The sequence below is a fragment of the Falco peregrinus genome, chromosome 16 (genome assembly GCF_023634155.1).
Source record: "Falco peregrinus isolate bFalPer1 chromosome 16, bFalPer1.pri, whole genome shotgun sequence".
Taxonomy (NCBI): domain Eukaryota; kingdom Metazoa; phylum Chordata; class Aves; order Falconiformes; family Falconidae; genus Falco; species Falco peregrinus.
This window is the reverse complement of record NC_073736.1, coordinates 985,620-1,013,072: the sequence shown is the minus strand read 5'-3', so window position 1 is coordinate 1,013,072 and position 27,453 is coordinate 985,620. Positions and strand designations below refer to the sequence as shown.

General features: G+C 51.0%; 1 long non-coding RNA gene across 1 annotated transcript; it reads left to right on the top strand.

Moving 5' to 3' along the window:
• LOC129785764 (uncharacterized) lies at window positions 1-25,586 on the top strand. The gene is made up of 5 exons (XR_008749969.1): window positions 1-186; window positions 3,164-3,268; window positions 6,197-6,381; window positions 22,830-23,103; window positions 23,324-25,586. It is a non-coding gene; the product is annotated as an uncharacterized LOC129785764 (long non-coding RNA).
• The last annotated feature ends 1,867 nt before the right edge of the window (window positions 25,587-27,453 follow it).

Genomic DNA, 27,453 nt, shown 5'->3' with positions numbered 1-27,453 from the left:
CTCCAGGTTGCATCCCATCAGCTTATGAAGACATCAACTCCTTCTGCAGGACAGATATAAAGAGAACAGACACTGCTGTCATATAAGCAGTGCACCTCGTGGTGCAGGATCTTGAGGCTTCACTCCTCATGAAGGGAAGTGCTGCTGCTGCTGCTGTTGGGGAAAGGGAACGTCACAGAGGAGGAGGTGAGTGCAGTGGGGAGATTTGTCAAAAAGTAGCTGGGAACCATTCTCCAAGTCTCAGGTGCCACAATTGGTTTCTGTGCTTGCAAATGCAAGGGTGAAATGGGGTATGGGCTCGGTGTGCTGGAGGCTTGTGGGGCAGCAACAGCTGTGGGGAAATCCCACGGTCAAGGCTGGTCCAAGGACCTGACTGTTGCTGGTCACTTGGACAAGGCAGAAACATCTGAAAATTACTTTATGGGACTGAATGGGCTTTGCAGACCTTTAGCCAAGACACCAGACTTCTAGTTCCCTCTTATCTCAAACTGTAGTATCGATGGACTATGATTTACTTGCTCTCTCTTGTCTGGAGCAGAGAGTTACCAGATTTTTAGATATTTCTAGACAAACCTCTGTATGTGCAAGGCCAGAGGATGGGCTAGAGCTGTGGTTAACTCCCTGGTACTAAAGACTTAATGAGGACATCATTTTGATACCCAGGTGGGTATCACAGCTTGAAGTCATCTCAGCTGTACTCATATGTCTCCTTTTGAACTGTGTCTCTTTCCAGCTGTGAATGGAGGGGACCAGGCACTGCTGTGAGTGATCTGTCTCAGAAGGCAGGTGCCTGCTTTCCAGGAGACGTTTGTCCCCCCCTGCATCTACTTGTCTCTCTTGACTAAAGGATGCTGCTCAGACACATGGCAATGAGCCCAGCTGGAGCCTTCCCCACTGCTGGTGTCCCACTGGGGGACACCATGTGTGTCAGCGTCTCCATGCCAGCTATGTCCATATTCTCAGAGTCTGTGGTCTGTGTGAGGTTACATGCAGCCACAAGTCTCTGTGCAAGGAGAAATGAGCTGCCATGGGGCAGGAGACAAACAAGTGGATGCCATTATCTGGCAGGGAGAAATGTGACCCTGGAAGCATTGTGCCTATGCCGCTGTGTTTTACTGGGTCAGAAAACCTGCTACTGTCTCAGGGATGTCCAAGGTCGCTCAAAATCCCAGAGATTAGATATTAGTGCAGTTCCTGCCCAGCCTGGATAGGGAACCCTGAGGAAATGCAAAGCTCTGGGATTCGTGGCCGCAGGCAGATCCCCACGCTGAGAGCACAGGCTGGCACTGTGGAGCTGGGCTACAGCGGTAACCCTAGGACAGCTGCACTGGGCCACTCAGAAATCTTATCCTCCTGGAGCCCCTGGCCTCAAAGCCAGGCGAGAGAAGTGATGATGACAGTCCTGAGGCCACCATATAGCTGCCCATACTGGAAAAGCTCTGACACCCTTCTGCCTGGCACTAAACCTCCATTCCCCCACCAAACTGCTGTAGGCAACGTCCCCCCAGAGGAGCCAACCACCCGCCAAGCACCTCCCCAAAGTGCTGATCTGCGAGAAACTCCAGAAAAAGCTCACTATTCTTATTGTTTTCAATAAGTATTTGAAAAAGAAAACCCAAGAGTGTATCTTGATCTCTTAATCCATCAGATTTCTTTTCTCTTTGCTTTCCCTACCTCTGCAAGCCTGGTAATTATAATTTATAGCACCTGCTCACTTTGAAATACCTTGGACTCCTTCTGCCTGGCAGAGGAACAGACACAGTGCCCATCTGCTTTAGGTAAATTCTCACAAACCACAAAGTCATTAATTAGACTGACACACGACTCTTCCAGAATACACATGGTATGTTGTTACTGCACCTATAAACCACTGGTAACCAGATACTCTGCCAGGGGATCGCAACCGGATCAGAGCATTACGTAAAGCCCTGGCACCCCTTGCAGGGCTCAGAGCATTGCCATCAGGTGTGCGTGTTCTCTCTAATCCTCCTCACCGGGCTTCCCAACATGCTTCCCCAATAAAGCAAGCCTGCTGGGAAGCAGCTCCCTTACACTTGGTAGGAGGCTCAGTCTCCTGAGGTTTGTATTCTCTTCTTTTGAAATCCAAATTCCTCTCTGTATTAAACTAGTGATCCCCGCCAAGGTCTCCTTCCTGACAGCTCAGGCTCCAGGCAGTGATGCCTCATCATCCTGCAGCTGGCAGGGAGCGGGGCAGGTCTGATTCTGGCCCCACGGGACTGGCTGCAGCTTCAGAGAACCTGTGATGAGGGTGTGTGTAAGGACAGGTGTGTCTGATGTGGATGGGGGTATTTGGGTGGGTTTGACACTTGCCTCCTTGGGCTGGCTGGCAGTCATGGGGCAGAGTGAATTGTGAATGCCTCTGGCTGGGAAGTGCTGGACCCCGCAGCAGATGCCTCCCTCCGCAGAAGGAGCAGCCCAGACCACATGAAGTCCCTGATGAGGGATCCTTGGTGATACGCAGTAAGCCAACCTGGAGCAGCCAAGGTCAGGGTCAGCACTCAAAGTGGTGGCAATGTGTGTCCTAGACCTACAAATGCCCTTGGCACAGGACTATGCTGAATGACTGCAAACCTCCACCTGGTTTGCCAGTCTTCCCAGCACCTGTGTTAGAGTTTGCAGGAGGAAACCCTGTTAGTGTGTTTGAAGTGTTATTTGCCAAAAGTCAGAACTGCACTTCCTTGGTTAGAAAAGGTACGGGGGATCACACAGGGCGATGGGAACATCCTCTTGGATAGCATCCACAGGGGAACACCCTGACCCTCCCTTGTCATCTAAACCTCCCTGAATCTAAAGTCAGTTTTTTTGGCGTGCTGTCTGTCCTGTGAAGGACTGGAACTTCAGTAACTGAGGTTTCCTGAGACCCAGTATGCCTCATCTAGGTTAGTTAAAACTACTGTCTTCCCATTGCTGGTTCCTACACCACAACACATATTTTGTGGGTGACAGCACACCTGCCATGGAAAAATCCTGCCCACCTGAAGCTTGTGGGTTGGCAGCTTCCAGAAGGCTCCTTGCCTGAAAACAGATCCTCAGCCAGATCAGAAGTGAAGAGCAGGGGGAGGTCCACAGAAAGACAGCAGTGTAAGCATGGTCTTTGTGGCATCTTGTCAGTGTTTCTCTTTCCTTCTTTCTGGTCTTCTAGAGACAGACGTGAAAGCAGGACCTGGGCCATGTTAAGAGAGAGATGCTGCTTCCTCTCCCTGGAGGTGGAGTCCTTTGTTCAGGCTGCCACAAGAAAAGCTGTGTGGTAAGTCATGCAGGGTGCAAGAGGGTTCCAGCGTGGAACAAAGTTTCCTGGGGTCAAGGTACTCTGGAGAGTAGAGTTCATGCCCTGACTGTGCCACAGAGACTCAGATCATTCTGGACAGGAGACTCCTACTTCCCTGTGCATCACCCCCCAGCAAAAGGGAAGAATAACTTTCCTTCTGCTCTCTGAGTAGCAACGTTTATTGGAGTTTCTTTCTGCCTGGACTTTCCTGTCCTTGAGCATGTATGTACAAGTTGATCTGCTGTCAGAGACTCCCAAACTTGCTGCAAACTTCCTAGTTGGTACCCCAACCTCACAGCATGCATCTTGCAGAGCCTGAGGAGCGTCTCACTGCCTGCACTGTCTGGCACTCTCAGCCAGCAAGCAGAGGGACGTCAGTACAGGTCTGAACATGCCTCGTGCCTGGGACTCCAGCTTGGACCCCAGCAGTGCAGCAAAGGGACCCAGCAGTTCAATTCCAGGTGCTACCAAGGGTTGGATGCATGTGTCCTGTCTCAAGTATCTCATGTCCTCTCTGAATGCTTGAGAGTCAAGACAGCTGCCACCTTTGGAGACATAGTGGAGTTTATTAATCATTATTTTTTTTCTTTCGTATTTCAGAGACTCAACTGACACGTTAGGTTTTTGCTACATTTCAGCTCTAACTTGGTGATGTGCAGGCAGTAAATAGCAACCTCCCTCTGTCCCACAGTGGTTAAAGCATGCCCTTCTGCCCCACTTGTTTGGCCACCTCATCCCTTGAATTGCTTGGTAAATCCTACTGGTAGAGCTACACTCAAGACAATCATTCTCAGCTTCCACTTAGTTTAGCTGCTTCTGTGTAAACCTGACAAAAGACTTGTTTATTGAGAAGTCTGTTTTTCCTCGCCTCTGTCCATAAGGGATACATACTTTCCTTTCAAATCCTGCCTGAATCCCAGAGTGATGGATGTGGACATCAAATGCAAATATCTGAAAGAGCAAGAAAATAACCAGCACACAATCCCTTTCTGTCTAATACAGCTGTGTGTTCCACCCCACTCCTGTTGGCTCCCATTTTCGCCCCCCTTTTCAGCTGTCCTGCCTGCTTAGCATGGGTTGCCAACTTGCAAAGCAGATAGTTAATATTCCACAAAGTGCCATACAAGTCTGGTAACTCATGAACTGTCATGATGTGCCATCAAGCCACTTCCCCTTCTGAATGGAAAAAAATAGACTCTGGGCAACACGAGTACACTGGGTCTCAGATAGTCTGACCAGTGATGCTTGGAAATCATGCTGTGGGTGACCTATAGATGTTCCAGGCTGGCTAATTTTTTGGCAACTAATACACAAGAGTCTCATAAACTTGTAGAAAATGACTCAGAGACTTGAAAAAGAGGGGAAAAAAAATACCTAATGCAGACCTGTACTGGAGCCTCTTGGTCTGAGGTTAGTAACCACATTTGGAGAAATCATGGCAGCACTAGGAAAACCAAGCAGAGCATCTTAGCTCTGTATCTGCCTTAAGACATAGCGACTGTCCACACTGTGCCACTCCTGTTGGTCTGGTGGCTAAAGAAAAGCATCTCTAAACATGAGCTGGAAGATGAATTGCAAGACCCTGCAAGCACTAGCTTCTCCGTTGTGGGAGCAGCACAGGACAGAGGCTCCATATGAAAGCGGGTCATGCTTTCACCAGTGTGAGACACAGCAGTGGTACAACCTCATAACACACACAGTGTGTGTTCAGAAATGTCCCCATCCACGCAGAGCAGGGCTGTGCCTCACAGCCATGCTGGGCTTTGTCACCAGACATGGTTCCTCGGCCCTCCCTGTGCCCGAGGGTTCTCTGTTGTACACTTTCTGTATAAAGAAGAGAAAGTGCAAATCATCTTTTTCTGCATGTGCCCTCCACACTTCCAAGCGGCCGAGCTGGAGACACAGGCAGGGTTTGGTGCAGATCTAACGTGAGGCAGAGCTGGCTTGTGCCTGTCCTCTCGGACAGCAGCTACCTGTGGAGAATAACCAACTACCTCCTGTACCCTCCGTACTGAGGGCAGGTTTTACTGCAGCCTGTTGGTGATCGGTGACCTGAGAGGCACCTTCTGTGCATCCTTTCACCAGGCAGCTTGGACAGGGGAGAGGTCTCCATCATGTGGGACCCTTCTGAAGCTTCTGCTTTCAGAGACTGCCCCCCGGTTTAGAGAGCTGGACCCAGCCTTAGGGTCACAGCACAGAAAAGCAACTGTAGGGGACCTGACTGATCCCTTATTGCTTTACCCTGAATTCTCATAAGCACAGAAAGAGCAGGATGGGTGAGGTGGCTTCACTGATGTGAGACCTACAGAAGATATTACTGTTTTGCTGCTTGCTTTTTATTCTCTCTCTCTCCTGGAGCTTTTGATCTTTCACACAGTCTGTCCCAGATACTTCCTCTCCTAGTGACTGGTGGCCACACATACCGATTATGCCATTGCAGAGTCTCAAATGAGGCGTGGAAAGACTTTATTGTGGCAAGTGCAGCCAGGACCCCTAGGTCCAACTCCTGACTTTGCCATTGCCCTAGGGAAAATCAGTTTGCCTTCCCGTGCTTGGTGTCATTCTGCCAGTGCAGTGCAAGCACTGGCAGTGAGCAAACTCTCTGGAATGCACTTCTGCATGTGCAGCTAGAGATGACCTATGTGCAGTTGTTATTATCCTAATGGGAGAAAGATCCAAAGCATCTTGCCCCACAGTTTGCACAGTCTACAGTTCCCACCAATTTGCTGCCTGTGGCTTAGCTAATCCCTTTCCAGTTTCTCTGATCAGGTGAGAAGTGATGGAGAAGGTCCAGTCCCAACCAGACACGCTTTTGATACTCAGCCCTCTGGTTTTATTCCAAGACTAGTCCCCCTCAGGTTGTCTGAAGCAGCTTATTTCATCCTAAAATGTGCTCTTACTGTTCAGTTTCTGCAGTGGGAACATGAGATCTCATCTGGCCCGAGCTCTCCGTTCTCACCCAACTTTGGAGACACTTGTGGGGCCCACACTGGATGAGGTGGCCTTGGAGTACACTAAGAGCAGATGCCTCTGTGTTGATTCAAGATAAGCCATCCTTCAACCCTGAGCCCTAAATGAAGCCCAGAAGTGTGGTGAGTGGTTTCTTGGAGCATTTTTCATTTCTTGTGTGCCATGTAGTATTTTGGTGGGGGCTGCTGGCTAAAGGGATGGAGCATATGGACATCTCAGCACTAGTTGATGTGCACACATCACCAGTGTGTGCCCAGCACCCAGTGACCCGAGCAGCAGTGGTACCTGCAGGCACTTGAACCTTCATCAGCAAAGGTTGGGTCTGTCCAGCCGTGGTGGCACTGGCAGTCACGCATTTTCATGGGCATAAGAGAGACAGGCCAAGGGGGGAAAGGGGCATTCGCTGCAGTCAATGACCTTCCATATCATGTTCCCCTTGAAAGGGAAGTCACTTGGAAAACAATCTGGTCTCCAAATCCACAGCGTGGGGGGTCTCAACTCTTGCACTGGTGGTGATAACACATTTTAATAACAGCCACAACTGTGTGCCAATGATATTTCAGCAACGAATGTTTCAAAACTCTCCTGGCAAAAAGTACATTCATATCCTGCACAGCCACACCCCCATCACAAATTAATATTTAAATTAATATTTACAGAAACTCCTACTTGGTGCTGGGAGGGACACACATGGAGAACTGTGCCCAGTTTTGGGCTGCCCAGTATAAGAACGATGAAGAGGAACCAGATGGGTCCAGGGGAGGGCTGGTAACAGGGTCAGGGTCCCAGAGTACTTGCCTCATGAGTGGAGGTGGAAGGTGCTGGGCTGGTTTCACCTAGCAGAAAAGAGGCTAAGAGAGATCTGCTAGTGACCCACAACTAAAGACAATGGAGCCAGGCTCTTCTGGGTGGTTCCAATTGATCAAACAAAGAATAATGACCACAAATTAAAAAAAAAAAAAAAGGAGGAGGAACGGCCCCAGGCCAGGTCACCAGTGGGGGGGAAATGTCCATGCTTGGAGGGTTTCAAGGCTTGGGTAGACAAAGCTGCACCTGCCCCGCATAGTATTGCTGATAGTCCTGCCCCAAGCAGGAGGCTGGCCTGAAGACCCCCAGAAACCACTTCCAGCCAGCATTTCTGTGACAAAAAGACAGTAAGACTAGGACTGAAGTCAAGGATTAGGGTTAAGGTTAGTTTTTCTAGTGGTTCAGCCCAATTCAGAATGATCTTACAAGCTTTAGCAGTGCTGCTTATGCCAGCTGGGTGATTACCAAACCAACCTTCCCTAAATTCAGTGGCCCTACCAGGATCAGTTTGCAAGTGTGTCCATACTCAGAAAAACTATAAATATTTCAATGATGTGTGATTTTTAGTGAACACAATAGCACAAACCTGCTGTGGATATAGTTACTTTAAAGGCAAAGCATGGTCACAGCCTCAGCTTCTTCTCATGACTGAATCACTGAAAGTGCTTTAAAGCATTTCTACTGACATAACTGCCCTCTATCTGGGTAAAACATCCCTACTTGCATGTTGGCAGACCAGAGTGTCCTCTGTGCTCCCTGGCAGGTCCCTTCCCACTGTGGTCCACAGTGGAGAGGACAGAGCCCCTTCTGGGTAGGCATTTTCCAGTGTTCCTTGAAATATGCACTGGTGCTGGTGGCCTTTTCATCACAATGCACACATGGGGAGCTGTAATTTCAACATCCTTTACCAACACAGTGTTCCTTCCTTGAAAACTGCTCTCCCCTCCCTTCTATGCTAAGTGACAGTAATCTTTGGTTTAATTGGAAAAGAAAAGGAAGAAGGGACAGAACATCCTTGACAAAGGAACTAATGATTCAAATGCTGGGAAGCCTGGGGCCCCCAAGGGACTGTGCAGCTCGCAGCATTGATTTTTAATGACTTACAGAGATTGGAGGTTTGGAAGATCTCTCAGTGCCTCTGCAGGGATGCGACTCAGCTGATTGTTCTGCAACATCCTATAATTAGAAAAAAGAAAACTTTAATAAAAAAAAAAAAAAGCCTAACACAAAATGGAAGATGTTGCTGCTAGTTTCTGAAGCTGTCCTGGACTCTTGTTGGAAAGCTGGAGGGGTTGGAAAGCACCACACTGGTCACCCAGGGCTCTTAAGCAAGCCTTCAGGCTGCCAGCAGGTGAGCTGCAGTCCAGGCTGGCCCAGAACCCTGCAGCAGAGGGTCCCAGGGTGAGTTTGGTGCTGCAACGGGGGATCCGCTGGGGGAATGTGACTGTAAAGGGGCCTCCCCACGGCACGTGTGCCTCTGTTGGTCCAGAGCAATACCAGTGCTTTCAGCTGAGTTGTCCTGTGTTTATACTCGTGCCAGACATCCTTCTCCTAGCGTGTCAGTGGTGATGACCTCTGCAGGGTCTATGGAAATTAGCCTGTGGGCAGCTTTCTTATTCAGCTTGTGGGACAGCTGCAAACACAATGGACAAGGAGCCACTCCATAGCTATTTGCTAAGGGGCTTCACAGCACTGGCACAACTTGTAGCGGTAACTGGAGCTGTTGTGGAAAAAGCCAAACCAGCCCAGGGGCTCCAGAGGGAGCAGGTGACTGGAGCTGTTGGGCTGAACGGTCAGGACCAGAAGGACTTCTTAGAAATGGAAGTCAGTGTAGGGCATGGAGAATGGCCATGGACACTGTGGTGACTACACAAGTGATTGGCAAGGAGACACTGGGTGGCCGTGCTCCAGCCCCAGGGGCGGGTGTCTGCCGGCTCTAGCGGTTCAGGCAGGGTCAGAACCAGACCCCAGGGGTATTTCTGACCTGGTCAACCACTGTGTTCTCTCACTGACCTCCTGGAGCACCACACATGTGAATTTACTGTTTTTATTATCTCTGCATCTCTGGAAAGGCTAGGTTTTTGACTCTGGACCAGCCTTTGTTCTGAACCTACTTGTTCCTTCCAGAACTAGGGCATCACAGGCACATGCTCCTCTGGATAAGAGAGACATCCCAGCGTGGTAGCTGGGCTGCAGGAAGTGCCTAAAGAAAGGAATGTTTTATCTATCTGAGGTTTCTATTTCCAAAACCTTCAAGAAGTGGTTGGAGATGACATGAAAAGGGAAATGGTGCTTGGGGAGCTGTCATAATTACTGCCAGTGTCAAAGGGATAGAGCGTGGCCTTAGTAGTGAGGGGCAGCCCAAAGAGCAGTGCCGCAAGCAAGAAAGCTTCCCGTTGCTGTGAGTGCTAGCTTTACTGCAGAGGATGCACAGGTCTGTCATGAAAGGGAAGTTGGAAAAAGACAACCATAGTGACAAAGTGACAATCTTTAAAAAAGGCCTATAGGCCACACAGCTCTTCAACTGGTGGAAGAAAATGAGGACTTACCATTAAATTATTTGTATGTGCACAGAAAAAAGAAAGCAGGGAAACAAGCAACTGTCAGTAGTGGCTAGTGAAAAATGAGTTGTGCTGAAGCATCTAGGTTTTTTTTTCTGTACAGAGTAAAAGGCCATGAGACTGGAGAGGAAAGAATAGACACCAGCTACCATGATTTTACTTCACTTTAGTAAGATGTTAAATGCTGGCATGCAATGCAGGAGAGCAGACACATTTGATGAGGTACAAAGAGGCAGCAGAGAGGCCATATTCAAATTAATCAATGGTTCCCTCTAAAATGATGAACATGTTTAAGGGTCTACAGAATCTCTCCTGAAGATCACACTCAGCGTTATTGCTAAGGACCCAGATGATAGCTGGGAGAGGAAGGTTGTTACCTCTGCTGGCAACATGGGGCTGCACAAGGCATGTTGCACAGATGAGGAGGGGTGCAGATCTAGCTGGGAGAGCAGCTGGAAAAGGCAGGATGCTGCAGGGAGACCAAGAGTAAGGCTCCATGGATGGACAAGAGATAACCAGCTGCACAAATACAGCTGGGCATGGGGTTGCAGCCCTGCTGAAAATGCCTGGATCTGGTGGGGATCCCAGGAGACCTGAGGCAAGACAGACATGAGCATATGTGAGACTGCAGAGACCATGTGGGGGTGGCTACATGGGGGTGAAAAGAGAAGGACACCAGCTGTGATGCTTCTGCACCTCTTGATGCTGGGCAGGCTTTGGCTGGGTGATCAACCGAGGCACAGACATGGTCTGTGAACTTGGACTTCAGTCCACAAGATCACAGCAACCCTGAGATCTCAGATCACACTGGCCTCAGCCTTTCCCCGTCAGCACCTGTCTGCTCCTGCCTTTCCATCAGCTCCTGGCTCCAAACAAAATTCCTGGACTTCATTAGTTTTCCTACTGCAAGCTTTACAGCAGCCTGGAGACAACCTTTGTCAGAGCTTGACCTCTTGCACCAGTGGAGTAATCTCACCACCTACCCAGGCTTATGCCCACTCTGGTTGGCACATTTTCTCGGTTGCTGAGTGCAATTTCTGTCTTCAAGCAGCTGTATCAATGAGTAAAATCCTACAGGACCGCACTGGTTGATGAGCCGCTATCAAATGCAGCACAGGACCTTCTGGACAAGTTGAGGATGTTGATGAACATGACGAGCAAAGACCACTCGGGCCAGCAAGTGCTCAAAACCAGGTCTGGATAGTGCACTGCCACCTTGGATTGACTCTGTTCAGGTGACCATACTGGAGCTTGTGGACAGTGGCAGACATGGACACACAACCTGCTGCCCACATCAGCCTGACTGGAACTATCATCAATCACAGCTCTTCGAGGTCATGTTTTATTTTCAGAAGTAGGAGGATTGTTTGTTGGCATGGACCACGCCTGAACGACCAGAAAAATGCCGGGATTGGGTCCCATAACACCAGGATCCTTGCACAAGACAGTCTTAGCAGACTTACAGCCCTCAGAGGTACAGGCCTGTGCATGATAAAATGTCCCCATCTTGGGAGGCTGAAGTGACTCAGCCAGCACAGTCAAAGGCTGTTAGTGCTTGAGGCAACTGTGCCTGGAGCCATGCATGGGGATTAAAGACATTCCAACCTCTGCACGTTCCTCTTCCCTCCCCATGGGAGCGTCTCTTGGATGTGCCACACCATTCCCTTTGCCTTAAAGCCATTTCGGTTCTGCACAGGCTTGGGGTTGTCAAAGAGCTATAGTCTGTCTGGGGATTCCTCAAGTGTCCCAAACCACCTGCAAACCTGCCATCCTGGGGCAACATGGCTTTTTGGTGTCTGTTCCCAAGCCAGGCTAGTCAGTGCCTGTCCTGGACCACATGAGATGCTGCGATTGCAGCTCAAGGGGGGGAAGAGCAGGAGGCACCCAGGGGGTGGCCATTGGGTAGGTCCACCCGGCCAGGAGATGTGGCATGTGCAGAGCAAGGCCACTCTTGTCAGGCTGACTCCAGCCTGCCTTGACGGAGCCCCGCTGTGGGTAGCACCGGGGCAGTGTGTGGGTGGGAGCAGCTGCGAGCAGCACCGGCTCGACACGCTTGTGCGGGCAGGTGCTGGGCAGCGCTCGGGCCACCGTCCGTGCAGGCAGGCTGCGGGCAACGCCAGCTCCGCGCGCTCGCACAGGCTGGTTGAGGCTTGCTGCAGCGCGGAGCAGCGCGGGGGCCACCCCAGCTGGCTGCTGCGGGTGCAGGGTCTGCAGCCAAGAGGATGCACCCAGGCATTTTGCCCTCCGCATTTCGGGGTGAGGCAGGCTCAGGTTGTGGTTGTGCTTGGAATCTTTCCCTGTGGAGTTTGGTGTGGGATTCCTTCTTGGCTAGTAAGTGCTGCTGCTGCTGCAGCATGTTCAGCCAGGGAAGGAAGAGGCCTGGCAACGCTGCTTGTGTGGCAGAGCACTTGATGGGGGATACACGTGTGAGGGTGGGATGTGGGGTGAAGCTGTGGCAGCACAAGCTCAGCCACGTGGATAGCTGGGATGGATGCTTCTTGGCTGATGGAGCTCCAGCCAGGGCACAGGGAGGTGAGGGGCATCCAGGCAGCTCATGGAGGGGCGGGTCTGGAAGGACAGGGAAGTTTCCAGTTTTCCAGAGACTCTGATTAAGCAGCATATTCTACCACGCTGGAAAGCTCCAGGGCTGGGAGAGCATTGTCAATTTTGCAATGGAACGACCTTGGCAGAGGAGACAAAGCAACCTGTGGTGCTGTGGGTTGGCCATGCTGCAGAGCAGGGCCCTTGGGAAAGGTGCACTTGCAAAGTCTCTTTGCAAAGGGATGTACCCATCAGTTAAGAAGACCTCAGAGCACCAGCTGCCACTGCTGAGCATCCATCACCGTCAGCCTCCATGTATCTGAGGGGAGCCAAGGAGGCCATGTGTCACCTTGCCGGTGGCTGGGGGCTGGTTCAAGGCTCGGTGCATGAAGATCTCAGTGTATGCGTCTGTGTCATGATGTTTTGTTGGTAGTGGGGCAGCCTGGTTCTTCACTTGCTCTTTTCCAAGTCTCCACACACCTGCTTTCCCGGGTGTACCCCTGCATGGTTTCTGCACAGGCCTATCTTCATGGCCACTTTCCAGGTGGTTTTTGTGCAGTGAAGCAGCCGGAGGAGGCAGAGCCAAGAATCTGGCCCTGCTTCCAGTAGCTCTGGGTTTCACTCTGAGGGCAGGGAGAGGACCATCTGCACAGGCAGGTTTGTGGAGGAATTCCCAGGGTGTTTCCCATCCTTTTTTAAACATAAACTAATTCTCTGGAACGACCGGGAAAGCACCAGGCCCCTTGACAGCCCAAGATGCATGTGAGGGTTTACTTGTGGACATGCACATGACTGCAATTATCTCTAAGGCCCTAGCACATTAAAATGAAATTATGAAAATTGTTGCCATCCCCAGCTACCAGGCTGCCTCCTTGGGGAACACCCCTGCCACCAGAAGGAAGATCTCTGATCCTGCTGTGAGGCAACTCCTGAATACCTAAAGGCTTCAGCTGGCCATGTTTGGGGCAGCCTGTCCCAACTCCAGCCATGCCTGTCACCTATCAACTCTCAGCCATCTGCTCTAAAACCTCCTAGTCCTGTTTTCAGATATGGAGAATATGTATTGCCTTCCTTATTGCAGCAGCTGCTGGTCCTTAAAGGTTTATGTCCCTCCTCATTCACCTCTCCTTCAGGTTAAGTAACCTCAGCTGGCTCCTTCTTCCTTTAATTCATCACCAAACCCCTGATCCTTCTCACTGGTTTTCAATAAAACAATTTTTTCTTACATTTCCTCTCCACTCAGAGCAGGCAGTGAGATCACCCGGGAAGGTGAAGAGGGGAAGTATTTTGAGAATGGCAGGGTGGTGGGAGTGGGATACAACAGAGCAACTGGAGGAACATCAGGAGTTGGTGGAGTAGGGATCTGAGACTTCCAGAGTGTCTAAGGCTCAGACTGCCCCTGGACTACACCAGGACACCTGGGCCCATTTGTGCTGCCCACGGACCAGCTTTGCATGGGAGATGCAGGAGCAGGGGGAGCCACTTCAAAGATGCCTAGCCCTGCCCCACCAGTGAGGAGCAGTGAGCACCTTGCATGTCATCACGCCTGATGCTTCTGCGCTGCCTCCTGAGTCTTTTCTTTTCTAGACTGAATTATCCTGATTGCTTTCCTTTACCGCCCCTGTAATTTCTATTTGCATCTCCCCACAGGTGAGGATCTGGCATTTCCTCATCTTTCTGCCTGTTGTCCTCTGGCTGCTCTCCCGCTTCTCCATGTCGTGCAGCACAGGTCCCAGTTGGGAAAGCATGGCCTGGCCAGAGGCTGCCCAGCATCAAGAGGTGCAGGAGCTGATGCCTGACTGCGGGTCAGAATCCAGCCCAGCAGCCTGTCATAGCCTTCGCTGGCTGCCAGAGCCCAGCACCCCCGGGAAGCTCAGTGTACAGCCTGACGGGTTACTTGCCCTCCCTGAGTCCTCTTCTGTCTTGGTTTTCAGCAGAGCCAGAATGGTTAGGTATGAACTTGATGCTTTGCCTCTACCTAAAGCAAGGGGACAGGACTTTCCTTCCTGTTCCTGTCTTTTCATATCTCACATCCCAGCATTTCTCCAATCTTTCCTGCCTCGTGAGCTCTTCAGATTACCTCTCCAGATACTTCCTTCATGAGATCTGTTGGTTTTTTGGTGATGAAATGCAGAGAAAAGCACATGACTGTGGGAGTGGTTATACTGGTCCTAAGGGAGCAAGGAGCTGATCTGGGCAGGGAGCGGTGAGGTGCATGTCTCAAGTCACCATGAAATGTGGTGCTTTGCACAGTGCAGTTTCACAGCAGCCTTACAGGACAAGGATGTAGCTGGGGCCAAACTGATGCTCCCCAGTTACATGGCACACTTCTGTATGCTAAATGAGACATGGCTTGGGAAGAGGGCAAGGTTTTTTGGTCACTGCTGGGGTGCAAGGAGCAGGGTGAGCCAGTCCCACAGTCTGTCTCCAGACTCTGCTCTCTACCCCTGACCACAACCAGACTCTGAGGGAAGGTGCAGGGTGTTCTGAATGGGCTGGGAAGGGACATTTTGCTTCTAGGCTCAGTTCCTGCCTTGTTTTTTCCAGCCAGTAAAATAGCAATAAATATAACTTTTCCCTACAGGAGGTTTTGGTGATTTTATTGCGCTGCTGCTGAGGCTGTGGTGCTGCTGTGGAAGGCACCCTGTACTCACACTCCTGTTCTGAGGAGGTCAGAAGGGAGGCAGAGTGGCCCGTGGGTCTTCAGCGAGCCAGTGCCAGGAAGGACACTTGTTCCCTGAGTCCCTGGGGAGACAGGGCAGATCCTGCTGAGCTGCTGCAGTCATGAGCCCCAACCAGACCACTGCTGCAGTGACCTGGAGAACCTAAATCACAGCCTGAAGGGAAACACATCGTGGCCTTCACCTGCCTTCTTCAGTAGCTTGTGCCTTTCCTCAGTCTTTTCTCAGTAGAGGAATCTGTGAAAGTCCCCATCCTTCCAGTGTGATTAAGCTTGATGCTCCTAAGGCCTGTCCTGGCAAAATTTCTAGTCCTGCTCCAGCAAATTCCCAGGGACCAGCCTATCTTTTCCACGTCCCTCACTGCTGACCAAGAAATAGATGAGGGTGAATGATGCTGTTCCTGGAGGGCACAGGGACCCACAACTGCATCCGCCAATGACCTCACTCCTGTGGAGCCCATGGTGTTGTTGCATAAAGCAATCCCAGCATCTCCTGCAGCAAGAGCACATGACAGCCTAACATACACCTGCAAAGAGCCAGGAGAGCGTCAGAGACTGGCAAGTGAAAAGCTCCCGGTGAAATGAGGGCTGGCAGTGGCCCCGCTCTTAAGAAGCAGGAATTCCTTCAAATAAGAGGCCCATGGCAGGACCTGGATGGGCGTCAACTCTGTGGGTGTCAGCTCTTCCTTCCCTGGTCTTGGAGCTGGGCTAGTCCTCTGCGTACCTCCATGGGAAAAGTTGAGGGATTAGGGAAAACCTAAGGCAGAGCTGCAGCCAGAGAGGTTGGTATGACAGCCCAGGTGCCACTCTGTGTCACTGGGCACAGCCTGGCTGAGAGCAAGGCAGGTTGTCCTGAAGCATGAGGACACTGACTTCAGCTCTCACAGGACAGCAAGCTTCTCCATGCAATCACTTCCCAGCTGGAAATGCTCCCATCCTTTGAGCAACTCCTTACAATGGGATCACTCGTGGACGTGTTGCCCCCAGTGCCACGCCATGGTAGAGATGCCGGGTGTCCGTGAGCCTGCCTGCACGTGGGTGGTGGGGCAGAAAGCGCACGCTTCTCTCCTTCCTGCAACCCGCGGGGGGCTGCGCCAGCACCGGGAGGGAGGCATCGCTCCTGTACTCTGCACCAGTAGTTACCTGGGCCTGACACAAATAGAAATTGATCAAAAGCAGCTTTAAAAGCTCCCGCATTCCCGGAGTAGAAAGTTCCTCTTGTTGAAATTGGGTGGGAGAGCTGCGGTTTTTCCTCAGTTCCTTTGATTTGTTGCCTAATGCAGGGGATGGATAAATCTCTAAGCCCTGAGATTTAGGGCAGGATTCATACTTTACATCTTCAGAAGACGTAGTAAACAGCCCTATACTCTCTAATCCTGGGAGCAGGTTTGTACCTGCTCGCTCTGTATAAACTGGACCAGCTACAACAATTTCACATTGTGGCTGAGTTCAAAACATCCCCTTGGGGATGAAATATTTATTGCAGGAGATTTTGAAGATGGTTCCTGAAAGGGAGAAAGGGACTTCCACCTCAGTAACCTGTACAGAACCTGTGAGACTGCCACATGGATACAAAAAGCAGCGTGACTGCACGAGCAGTGAGACAGTGCAGCCTGTAGGAAAATACTCTGGAGAGGAACTTGCTGGTAACCTGTGTCACTTAGATCTTCCCCACTGGACAGGCAGAGGTGGGTGGCCTGCCCACAGTGGCGAGGAGGTTGGCAGTTCCCAGGCATGGCCTGATGGCTGCAATGCTCCTGGGTCCAGCTGCATGTCCCCATCGCCCCTATGGACAGGCTGGGCTCAGGCTGAAGTCAGACGGCCCAAGGATCCTACCCTTGGCAGGGGCAGCTCACTCCAGAGCCCTGCAGAAGCCTCCTGGGCCATGCATGAGCTTGCAGGAAGGGCAGGCTGGTTGCAAAGAGGCAGCCGAGCTGGGCAGAGCACAGGAGCTCTCCACGGCGCCTGCCCAAGTGTAGATACCTGGACCCTCGGGTTGCACCAGCCCAGCCCCAAGACTCTGCAGCAGAGCAGGTGGGGGGCAGTTTTCTGTCTGGACACCACATCTGGGGTATGCCACATCTGGGGTGCACCACATCAGGGCATTTGGTGAGATTTATGCAAAACGTGGACCTCTGCAGATTCTCCTGTGGTGTGTTTTCACACAGCATGGAGGGCTGCACCCTGGAGGTGACCTGCTCATGGTTTGCTGTAGCAGAAGCAAGGAAGCAGGGCAGGGAGACAGGTGGTCCTTGGGGTGGGACACAGCTCTCCAGTCACCAAGGGACACATTAGTCAGCGCGGAGGTTTAACAATGGACACCACACTGTCTTGTAACTTTGCACCCCCCCGGACAGCTGCAAAATGTTGTGCACGGCCAGTGCCAAGGGGGTGGGGGGACGGGGGCTGGGGAGTGGTTTACTCACAGAATCTTCAGGCTGTAGAGACCAAAGAAAGCTTCCCCTGGGATCCTGGAGATCTGGTTTCCAGAGAGGCGTCTGCAGTAAGAAGAAAAGCCAGTAATGTGTCAACATCCTTGTAATGACAGTGCCTTGTCTGCAGAGGCTTCACAATTCATGCAGCTTGCCACAGGCCCCCTGGGGAGGCTGCCACACCTGCAAGCTGAGATGCGGTGTGCGCTTGGGCAACCTTTGCATATCATCCCGTCTCACAGCTTGGGGATAAAATAATACATTGCTGCTGCCACACCTGAATCCAGTGTTTTCAGCATCCAGTCACAGCTTATGGCTGAAGTACTTCCCTGGATACCCACAGAGGAACCCGCTCCTGTGAGAGGGACCTCTGCTTGAGGGCACTGACCAACCTGCAGACCCTGCGCTGCGCCAGGTGCCTGGCAGAGGGTGGAGCAGGGGGAGAGCTACTTTCTGCTCATGCATGGTCCTGGGAGAACTATCCATAAGTCATGGACCATCATCTGTCCCTTTTGTCTGCACATGTCCTGGTTCTGCACCCTGCAGGTTCTTTTTTGTTCTCTCCATCAAAGCTCGATGCTACTTGATTTGCTTCCACTCTATCATTCCCATCACTGCTTTGACCTGTGTGATCACAGCTAAGGCCCAGCTCCTTCAACACGCGTGAGTTTGGTGTCGCTGCTCTAAGGGGAGTCTGGGAAAGGGACTGGAGATGGGCAGTACCATGTAGGTGCCGCAGTACAGCCAGGTCACCTGAGTATTGTTTCCAAAACCAGCCTAGAAAAGTCAAAAGTGGTTCTTGGATGAATTGTGACTAGACAAAACTGTAGGAGGGAAGACAAGGATAGGGACAATGCAACCTGGGCAGGCTGATGAATGAAGATGGACATGAAGGGGTGGGAGAGGAATACAAAATGAAGAGCAGCCCCATAAAGGAAAGTGGGATCATTGTGGAAACAGAGAAAAAAGCAGGGGACAGCATTCAGAACTGGCTGAAAGAATTTATATAAAGAAACGTGGGACTCGGCACGTACAGCATCATCTGATCAGAACGCTCAGAGTTTAGCAAGGCTCAGAGCAGGCTGGGGCACAAACAGGCATTTGGATTTTTTGCTGACATTGGGAAATGCACCACTGTCACTATCACCCACTGATGAAGACAGTGGTCCTGGGAGGCCATGGTGGGGGCGCCTGTGGGGGAGCCAGGAGTAAAGTCCAGGACTCTTGAGTCTAGGCTTAACCTAAGGAGAATCTTCTCCTTCTCCCCCTGTTTCTCCCATGGGGACAAACATAGACCAAGTCCCAGTGCTCATCGGCCAGAAATGATGAAGACGTTCAACAGCATGAGACCCCAAACTGATACTGCATTTGTGCGTTAATTCTGATCCCCAAGTGGTCAAACAGAGGTCAGAGTTGGACTTCTCCATAGTCACAGGGTAAGAAACTCGTTGTTGGCTTAACTTGGAGTGCAATTTTGCATCTCCCAAAGGGAGACAGTGAACATATTTTGTTCACTGAAATAATCACTGGAGATGACCAGGCTCATCTTCATGCTCCCAGGAAGTCCAAACCAGGCCCAAGAGGCTGGCTCAGATGCTGGAAGCCTGTTGTATTCATTTTGCATCGGCAAAGCTCCTTTCCTGTTAGATGTTTGGTCTGCAGACAGGTGCCAGGTAAGCGGTGCGATGCAGGAGGCAGAGCGCATCGCAGTGGGAGCTGCAGAGGTCACCGGGAGGATTGGGGCGTTCTGGGGAGCCACACGCACTGGTGGCAGAGCAGGCATGTGTGGGTGCCCGAGCTCTCTCCCTCCCTGTCTCTCCCCTCGGGAATCCAGAGAAAATTGCTCCCATAATTAGGCCTCCGACAGCACAAACAGCGCAGGGTCCTCTCTTTAATGTGTGTGCACAGGTTGTAACCTGCCTCTCTGCAGTACGCAAGCCGCCTGGCAGGCTCAGCTATTTGTCACTTAGGGGCTGTGATTTGGGGTAATTGCTCCTTTTGATTGTTGATTTCCACATGGGAGGGAGTGTTGTCCAGGAGACTGGAGTGCTCGCCTGGAGGGGAGGTGTTCCTGCACGGCATCCTGAGCCTGCTCCAAGCATCCATCCTACCGGGCTGTGCTGGCTCTGCGGGGGGCTGTCTGTCCTCACCTCCCTGGAGCTCCTGTCTGCCCCCATGCCTTTGCTGGCAGCAGTCTATGTGTGTTCACAGTTTAATGTGCCTCTCGACTTGTTTCCTGGCAGCTCTGCACTTTTATGTTCACTTTCCTGGGTGTGTTTGAGTGTTTGCCAGGTCCCGAAATGGATGTGGGACCTCCAGGATTTGCAGGAGAGGAGTGTGGAGTTTGGATAGAACCCAGGCTGGGGCTCCTGGCCTCAGAACAGGGTGGCAGGGAGCCCCATTTACTGGTGGGACACGTGCTGAGACAGCTCGTGACATCTCAGCACTATGGGCAAAACAACATGAGGGGAATAACAACTCCCTGAGACATGCCCTGGTTTCACTGGGCACCATCTGTGGGTGGACTCAGAGGCACAAAGCATCATCCCCCCCCCCCCCCCCCCCCCAGCTCCTTCCCCCCACCTCAGGAAAGGTATCCACGTCTCCCTGTTGCGGCTGGTTCTGTCCTTGGCACTGCCATGCTAAGACTATGCTGTGTCCCTGGCTCACCTTGGCCTCTGGCTCTTCTCTATCCTTACCTCCTCCCCACTGCCAGGGCAGCCCAGCTCCCCTTCCCAAGGTGTACAGCTCCGTGCTGAGTCAAGGAGCCGGCATGAAGCGAGGCACCCGCCACAACCACTTCACTCAATCCACCTCCCAAGGCAATGACCATTGCTGCAGGGGTCCAAGGTGGGCTCTGCTTACTTGTATGCATGCAGAGACTGGGAGGTGGGACATGTCTGTGCCTGAGCACAGGCTGAGGTTGTGCTTTCCTAGAGAAGCACACGACCAGGACACGCACACAGGGTCTGGAGGGGTGGGCTTTGGAGATTTGCTACACCTCTCAGGACAGGAGCTGCATGATGCTGTGAGTGGTAGCCGGGTGTCCCAGGCAGAAGAGCATGGCTGTCCCGTCTCCCTGAGAGTAGGTCAGGAATGGGTAAGTCTTCTGGGGTGTCCTGTCCAGCAGCACGCGTGGCCACTGGGAAGAGATGCTGGTTTCCATGTTAGTTGTTGTGCCAGTTCACATAAGAGACCCAAGCCATAGAAGGCTCCCTGCGTGTGACCTTCCTCTGCCCATGGCCGCTTGGCAGTCTCCCCAGTGCTTGGTTCCCTCCATCCCCCTCACTCAAACTGTCCAGAAATCTCCCAGCCTGGCAGACAGGCACCCATTGAATGTATCTCCAGAAGCCAGATCCCACAGGAAATCCACAGAAATGGTCCTTTCCCTTCTATTTAGAAAGGAACAATAACATTTGAAGTGATGCTACCAGTGTGACTTCCCCTGAGACAGCTCTTAATTTGCTCCTTCTGTGCAGAAGACCAAAGCAAATACCCCACCAAGAGGGACTGAGAGGTGGCATTCCCTTGTGCCCCACGCACGCGGTGGGGAGAGAAGCTGCTCTTGCCGGAGTGAATGTCTGTCCCCAGAACACGAGGTCTGCTCCAGGGCCGGCTCAGGTCTCTTTAGGATAGGCACGTGGTTCAGCCGCAAGCCCTGCCATCCTGGAGCTTACGCCTTGAGACAGGGCTGGGAGAAAGGGAAAGCTCTGGGTTTAAAGTGACCGGTGGAAGAGGGAAGGAAGGTACAGGTGGAAGGGGAAGGTGGGAGCTGTATTTGCCTGGCTTGCTTTGGAAAGCTTGTGTGTTTGGTGGATTTTAGATTCTGCTCCCCCCCACTCCCCATCCCCCGCCTTCCCCAGTCCTGTGATTTCTGGGAACATTCCTCCGGGCTTTGATCTGCATTCTCAATACACTCCAAGTTGGAACAAACTCATGGTTTACCACCTTACGGTTGCTGCAGTTCAGTTACCACAGGCTCCCACCCCCTCCTGTATCCTGGGCTTCTTGGTCATGCTACAACTTCCATGGCACACCCAAAGGCTGTTTGTTGGGCATGATCGCTCATGCCAGGGGCTCAGGCAACACGATGATGCTCTTATCACTCACATTAGGAGGCAGGAACATTGCCCATTGGCAGGACAGGACAAACATGTGTGTCCATATCCCAGTGGAATTTTCCCCTTGCCAGATCTTTATTGAGCATGTCAGCCTCCTCCTTTGATCTCCGGCTCTGGTTCATTTCTCAAGCACTAACACTGTCAAGGCAGAATATGTGCCCAGATAAACTCCCCATGCTCCTGTCTAAACAGTGTCATCGTGCCAAGACTGTGCCATCCCCTGGGTGCACAGGGGACCACGGGCTGCGTGTCATGCTTGAGTTTGTTCTCATGCTGGTGCTAAACAGGCATCAGGCCAGTTGAGTCATGCAAGTGAAAACATGGTACATTTGAGAAAAGGGCCAGGCTTGGACTCTCCCTTCCCACACAGGAATCTGCAGCTGGTCCTAGTCTGGTATCACCTGGAGGTGTCTCTAACGTGGTCTTTACTGCCTTCCTCCATCCCTGAGGAGGAGACTATGCAGGCCTGTTTCTCAATCTGCTCTCCGTACCCCCACTGAGTGCCTGTTCCAACTCGATAGATTGATGGCATTAATTTCTTTTGTTTATGGTCCTCAAGCCAGTTTTCAACCCACATGAATGTTATATGCAAGCTAGTTTGGACTCATTTGCCAGGTAAGATTTAATAAGACACAACTCCTTAATGAACAACCCGATACAGGACACTGAATGCCTTCACTCCATCCCCTTACATTACAAACTGTCGAAGGTTTTCAGGGGATATTTGTCCCCTCCAAACCTTCAGAGCAGTTTTGACTTTTCTGGGTGCCCCACTTGGGGTACCCCAAAACAGCTAGTCATTTGGAAGGCAGTTTTCAGGAAAACTGGGGCCAGGTATACTCACTTGCAAGGATTTTTTCAGTTGCTGAACGCTATACCTAGCCTAAGTGGAGTAGAAAAAGAATGGAAATCTCTAAATATTCACAACATTCTGAATTTGACTTGGGCCCCTGCAATAACTTGGCTTCATTTTTTTCAATCCACATGATGGAGAACCCCTTAGAAGCCCTTCTCTCCTGTCCCCGCCTGCACCTTAGCCATCATCTGCCTCCACACCATCCTAGATTACACAAAGAAAACTTTTGGAAGGCTTCATGAGATTAACTATCCTTTAACCCTCTGTGCTTCTGCCCACACACTCAATTGGCAACCAGTGCTATCCTCTGCCAAGGACCAACGTCAACCAGAAGGACAGAAGGTCCTGATGAACCAGGGCTAGCCCCCTCAAGCTGCACCCTGGTGCCTTCTCAGACACAGGAGCTAGGCAGCATCCTGGGGGACCTGCGGTATCCAAGCATTCGGAGGAGCTGCATGCAGCTCCTCACCTAGAGCCATGTGCAAATGGAGAGCTGTGTCGGGCAAGGTGGCTACCAAAGGAGCAGTGCCAAAGAAAGCTCATGGCCCTACAAGCGTTTGTCTCTCTACCAGGTACCTCTGCAGCCTGCTGTGTCATGGAAACCCCCCAAAGCTGATTTCCGAGGAGTACCCAGCTCCAGGCATGTTACTGCACTGCTCCAGGAAAGGCTTTTCACCATGATGCCAGCACACTTGTGCGTTGCCCAGAACCGTCAGCAGCCTTTACACAGCTATCGCTCCACAGGGAGTCATGCCCCAAAGGGTCAGGCATTACTGCAGTGCTGCCTCTTACAAGAATGACAATGCCTTGGAAGGAGAGACCCTGCGCTGGCCAGCACCCCCAAAGGTAGATGTTTCAGATGTCTGGGAGCTGATGTGGGTGGTGCCGGGTGCTCCAACATGGGGCAGGGGCACACTGCAGCGCTGCTGGTGCTCCGCAGCCTATGATGGGCCTTGTGCCCGCTTGGGAAGAGGAGTGAGGAGGGGGCAAGGGGAGAGAAGGGGGCTGCTGTGTTCACATTCCTAGCATACACACTTGCATGTTCTTTCGTTTTGCTTTTATGCAGTTTCTCGGCCTCCAGTCCCTTGAGCTGCCTGGCAAAGGAAACAGCCTGTGCTGCAGTGTGGGTCCTGGTCCTGCTGTGCCTGCAAGGATGCAGAGGCACAGCACTCCCCATGATGGTGAGTCCCTCTGCCCTCAGGGCCTGAGAAGAGGCAGGTGAAAGAGCCAGTGGCTGGGAAGGGGTCTGATCTTGCCGCTGTGCCCTGAAGCAGGAGGTGAATGGCAATGAACACCTGCCTTTGGCTGCAGTTTCTCTTCTTGGCATGAAGCGCTTATGTTTGGATTCAAAGCGCGGTAACAAAGCCCTTGCCGGTGAACACATTTCAACATGTTATTATTCCCAGGCCGGCTTTCAAGATCCTCTTTCTATTCCTTCTGTACTGACTGCTCTTGTTTCTCTTGGCTCCCAGCTCTGGCTTTTCAGGCTTCATTAACTGGAATTTATTAGCAACTTTAAACAATCCTCCTGCTGCCAAAAAGAGAAAAAGGAAGAAAAAAAAGAAAGAAACAAAGAGGAGACACACTTAACTCTGGGCTGCTCCCTGCCTGTGTGAGGCCCAGGTCTGAACACCTCTGTCACCGGCAGTTTTCTGTGGAGGGAAGGACCTGGGCTGGGACCCTGCCTCTGCTCTGCGTCCCTGCTGGAGCGGGAGGCTGGTGGTGACAGAGGGGAGCGCAGCCTGATGGAGAGGAGTCCTCAGTGGCATTGCCTCTTCAAAGCCAGCTGAAACTGGAGAATCTGGTCTCTTGGCAGCCTCCGATCATGAGTGCTAATTGCATCCGCAACACCTTCCTCAGCAGCTCGCAGTAATAACTAATGACTAACAGGTCCTGGCACACCTGAGAGGCCCATTCTTGTCGCTGAATGGATGGGTAAATAGAGGCACTGGCAGGGAAAATCACTTTACCAAGACCACACAGTGAGTGAGCAGTTTGAGCTGGAGCAGTCCTGGTGCCCTCAGCTGTGCCCTAACCACAGCGTTGCCTCCGGTCCCCTCTGGGGCACGGCTGTTCAGTCTCCAGAGGAGACCTGAGCTAATGCAGAAATGTTCTGTGGGCCACAGCCCAGCTGGACATCATGGTGTGGCTTGGGTTGTTGCTTCTCTGCCCTCAAGACCCTCATGTGCCACCCTGCTCTCACTTGTTCTTTGCATTCCCCCACCGGCATGGGTGCATGCAGAGGACTAACATACTCCGGTGGATCCAGCAGCTGGGATTCACAGTGCTCCACAGTAGCCTGGATAATGTGCAACAAGGCACGTTTATCCTCAGCGTCCATGAGACACACGTGCTTCATCTACCCATTTTGCAGCTTGCTTTCCTCTTCCCATTATTCCTGTTCTGTGGTTGAACCCCAGCTTCATGCACAAGCTGAGCCTTGAGTCCAGCTGGTCTCTGACTTCCATGAAACATCACCATGAAGAGCCTGAGATGGTGCTAAGGTAGAGAGTCATAGAGCCAGAGGCACAGAAAGAGGAGGAATAGTAAAAGGTGTGAAACACCATCTCTCCTCCAAGCCGCTGTGACCCTGGGCTACTGGGACTAGATCTAATGCGAGAGAAGATTGGCAGCAGCAGAGCCAGAGAGGGGAACTACGAGGAGCTCGTGAAGGAGGTGGAGGCACACGGGCTTTCTCTGACTGTCAGAGAAAATGAGGGTTACAGATCACATTCCCATGTGCTCAAGGGCCAGGGGTGTCAGGAGTTTCTGGGATGTTTCTGAGCATTAGACCAAGGTAAAAATGTCCCTTAAAAATAAGAGTTTCCAGGGGACCTGGAAAGGAGATTTGAAAATCTGTGTTGAATTAGGCAAATATTTTTGGCTGAGGACCCTCTGATTTTTTTCAGAATGTTCAAGTATCTTTTTTAAGGCACCTTTGCAATAAGGCATATACCATTTGAAATACTATTTTCTTTTCAAGTTTGACCCAAAGTGAAAGAGTAAAAGTTAAGTAACCTGAAAATAAACCAAACTTTTCTTTTTCAGGTTAAAAGAACTGTTTTGGGCTGACCAACACTCTAGAACATCAGTTTTGGTTCACCTTGAATTAAATTTTGCAAGTTTTGTTTTCAGTTGCTGCGGGCTCACCCAGTTGACCAAGGGTGTAACAACACAACAGCCCGGGGGGCAGGCTGGGCTGTACGGTCACCCCAAACCCCCGGGGGTGAGGGACCTGCCAGAAGGGTTCATCAGACTGAAGATGGGCACTTGCAGCAAGGAGAGGCTGCAGCAGAGTCCTCCTCATTGTCAGCCCTGCTCTTCCTGGAGGGCAGTGGGGTGGGCAGCCTGGTGGGTGGGCAGTGGGGCAGGTGGGTGGGCAGGGGGGTCTCCCTCCTCCCCGGTGGCACTGACACTGAGGTACTGGGGTTGTCCCTCATTGCTCAGCGGGGTTCCCTGGTCTTCACTCACTCGTGCCCTAGCATGGGCAGCTCTCCCGCGGGGAAGAAGGCTGGGTCTCACGTGCTGCCTGTCTCCCACCAGGACCCAAGGGAATATGTTCTGGGTAGATGAAATCTGCAGAGATTTGAGCTGTGAAACCTGAAGAAACTTCTGTTGAGTATGTATAAACAGGCGAGATTTGTTTGTTTGATTCTTGTGCACATTCTGGCACTGAGGGTGATCCCATCCTGAATGTCATGGTCCTGATGTAATGTTTTGGGATGAAATTTTGGTAAAGATATAAGTGAAAAGAGCAAGGGGAAATGCCGGGCAAGTTGCATTACTGGTTGATGACAGCCCTATGATTAATGTACACTCTGCCCCAGCCTAGATGATGTTGTTGAAACCATCACTTTTAGTTCTTCATAATAGATAAGAAACCTTCCTTGCTTTTTTCATATAAATCATTTGATTTCCATAAATAGGATTACTGTCTTACTGCTATCAAATTCAAGCACAAACTTGGGTATGCATAGATATATATAGATATATAATGCTGCAGTTTGCATTTCTTCTCCTAACTGTAATGTTTTTTTCCTAGTCAAAATACCTTTGCTTTCCGAATGAAGACTTGTGGCGTTTTGAACCTCTAGTAAAATGTTCTCTAACAACTTCAATTATTTTTCAGATTTTCCTGTTTAAATTTTTCCTTTTCGCCTGTTTCATTTTTAATTATTTTTGGCTGTGGGAAGCTGCGTCTTTTGGAGCCTCTGAATATTTATTCATTGCTGGTTGAGACTGTTCTCTTTGTACATGACATGTAATCAGGACACAATTGCTTGCAGCAAGACAACTGTTAATTGTATACAGCAGAGTATGGTCTTTGTGTGTCTAAAGCTGTACTATCCCCAGTGAATGCTTTGGGTGTCACACTTCAACACAGATGTTGGCAAAATGAAAAGAGAAAGGCTGCAAGATGGATGTGAAGTCTTGAAAAACCCACCTTCTGTGGGCAGCCCAAACTCAGAAGCCAAAGGAGGATAAAAAATAACTCCTGCTCCGCCTGTAAATACCTAATGGGGAGGGAAGTTCGGGTAGCTGGAGTCCTTACAAGTCTAATGAATAGAAACTATGGGCAGATGCAGAGAAGTTACAAGACCATTTGAAGTTAAAAACCTGTCATATGATTTGGTAGTTATGAGATTTGACCTGTTATGGGAATAATGAGCATCACTATCTGGTCTGCTCTCTGTAGTCAAGATGAAATAGTCAGAGAACTAAGTTTGTCTTTGCGTCTAAGTGGCCACATAAGTGTGCACATTCATCTGCAAGCTCTTTTTCAAATGCACAGACAGGACTTTCTGCTCATGACAGTGATGCCTGAGCATGGTACACGGTCACACAGTGCAGAGGCTCATGTCAGTAAGGTGTTAGGCAGGTCAGCACCACAACCTGTGCACATCACTGGTGTTATACTGTGGTACTGAATGCTGGTGATTCAGGGTCGCTCCACTAAAGAACATGTGGGCTGGCACACCTGGGAGACAAAAATGCCTCCATTCAGGGTAGTGCAAACACCTGTTCTGTAGGAAATTGTGACATTTTGGAAAAAAAATACCATATTTGAAGTGTCAATGTCATGTACGGTAGTGGGTGCGAGAACTTATTCAGTAAAGTCGAAGTGTTTCATTTAGTCAGATGAGGCTGTAGCAAGTGTTATATATACAGTAAGTTTACAACGCATACTTCAAATGC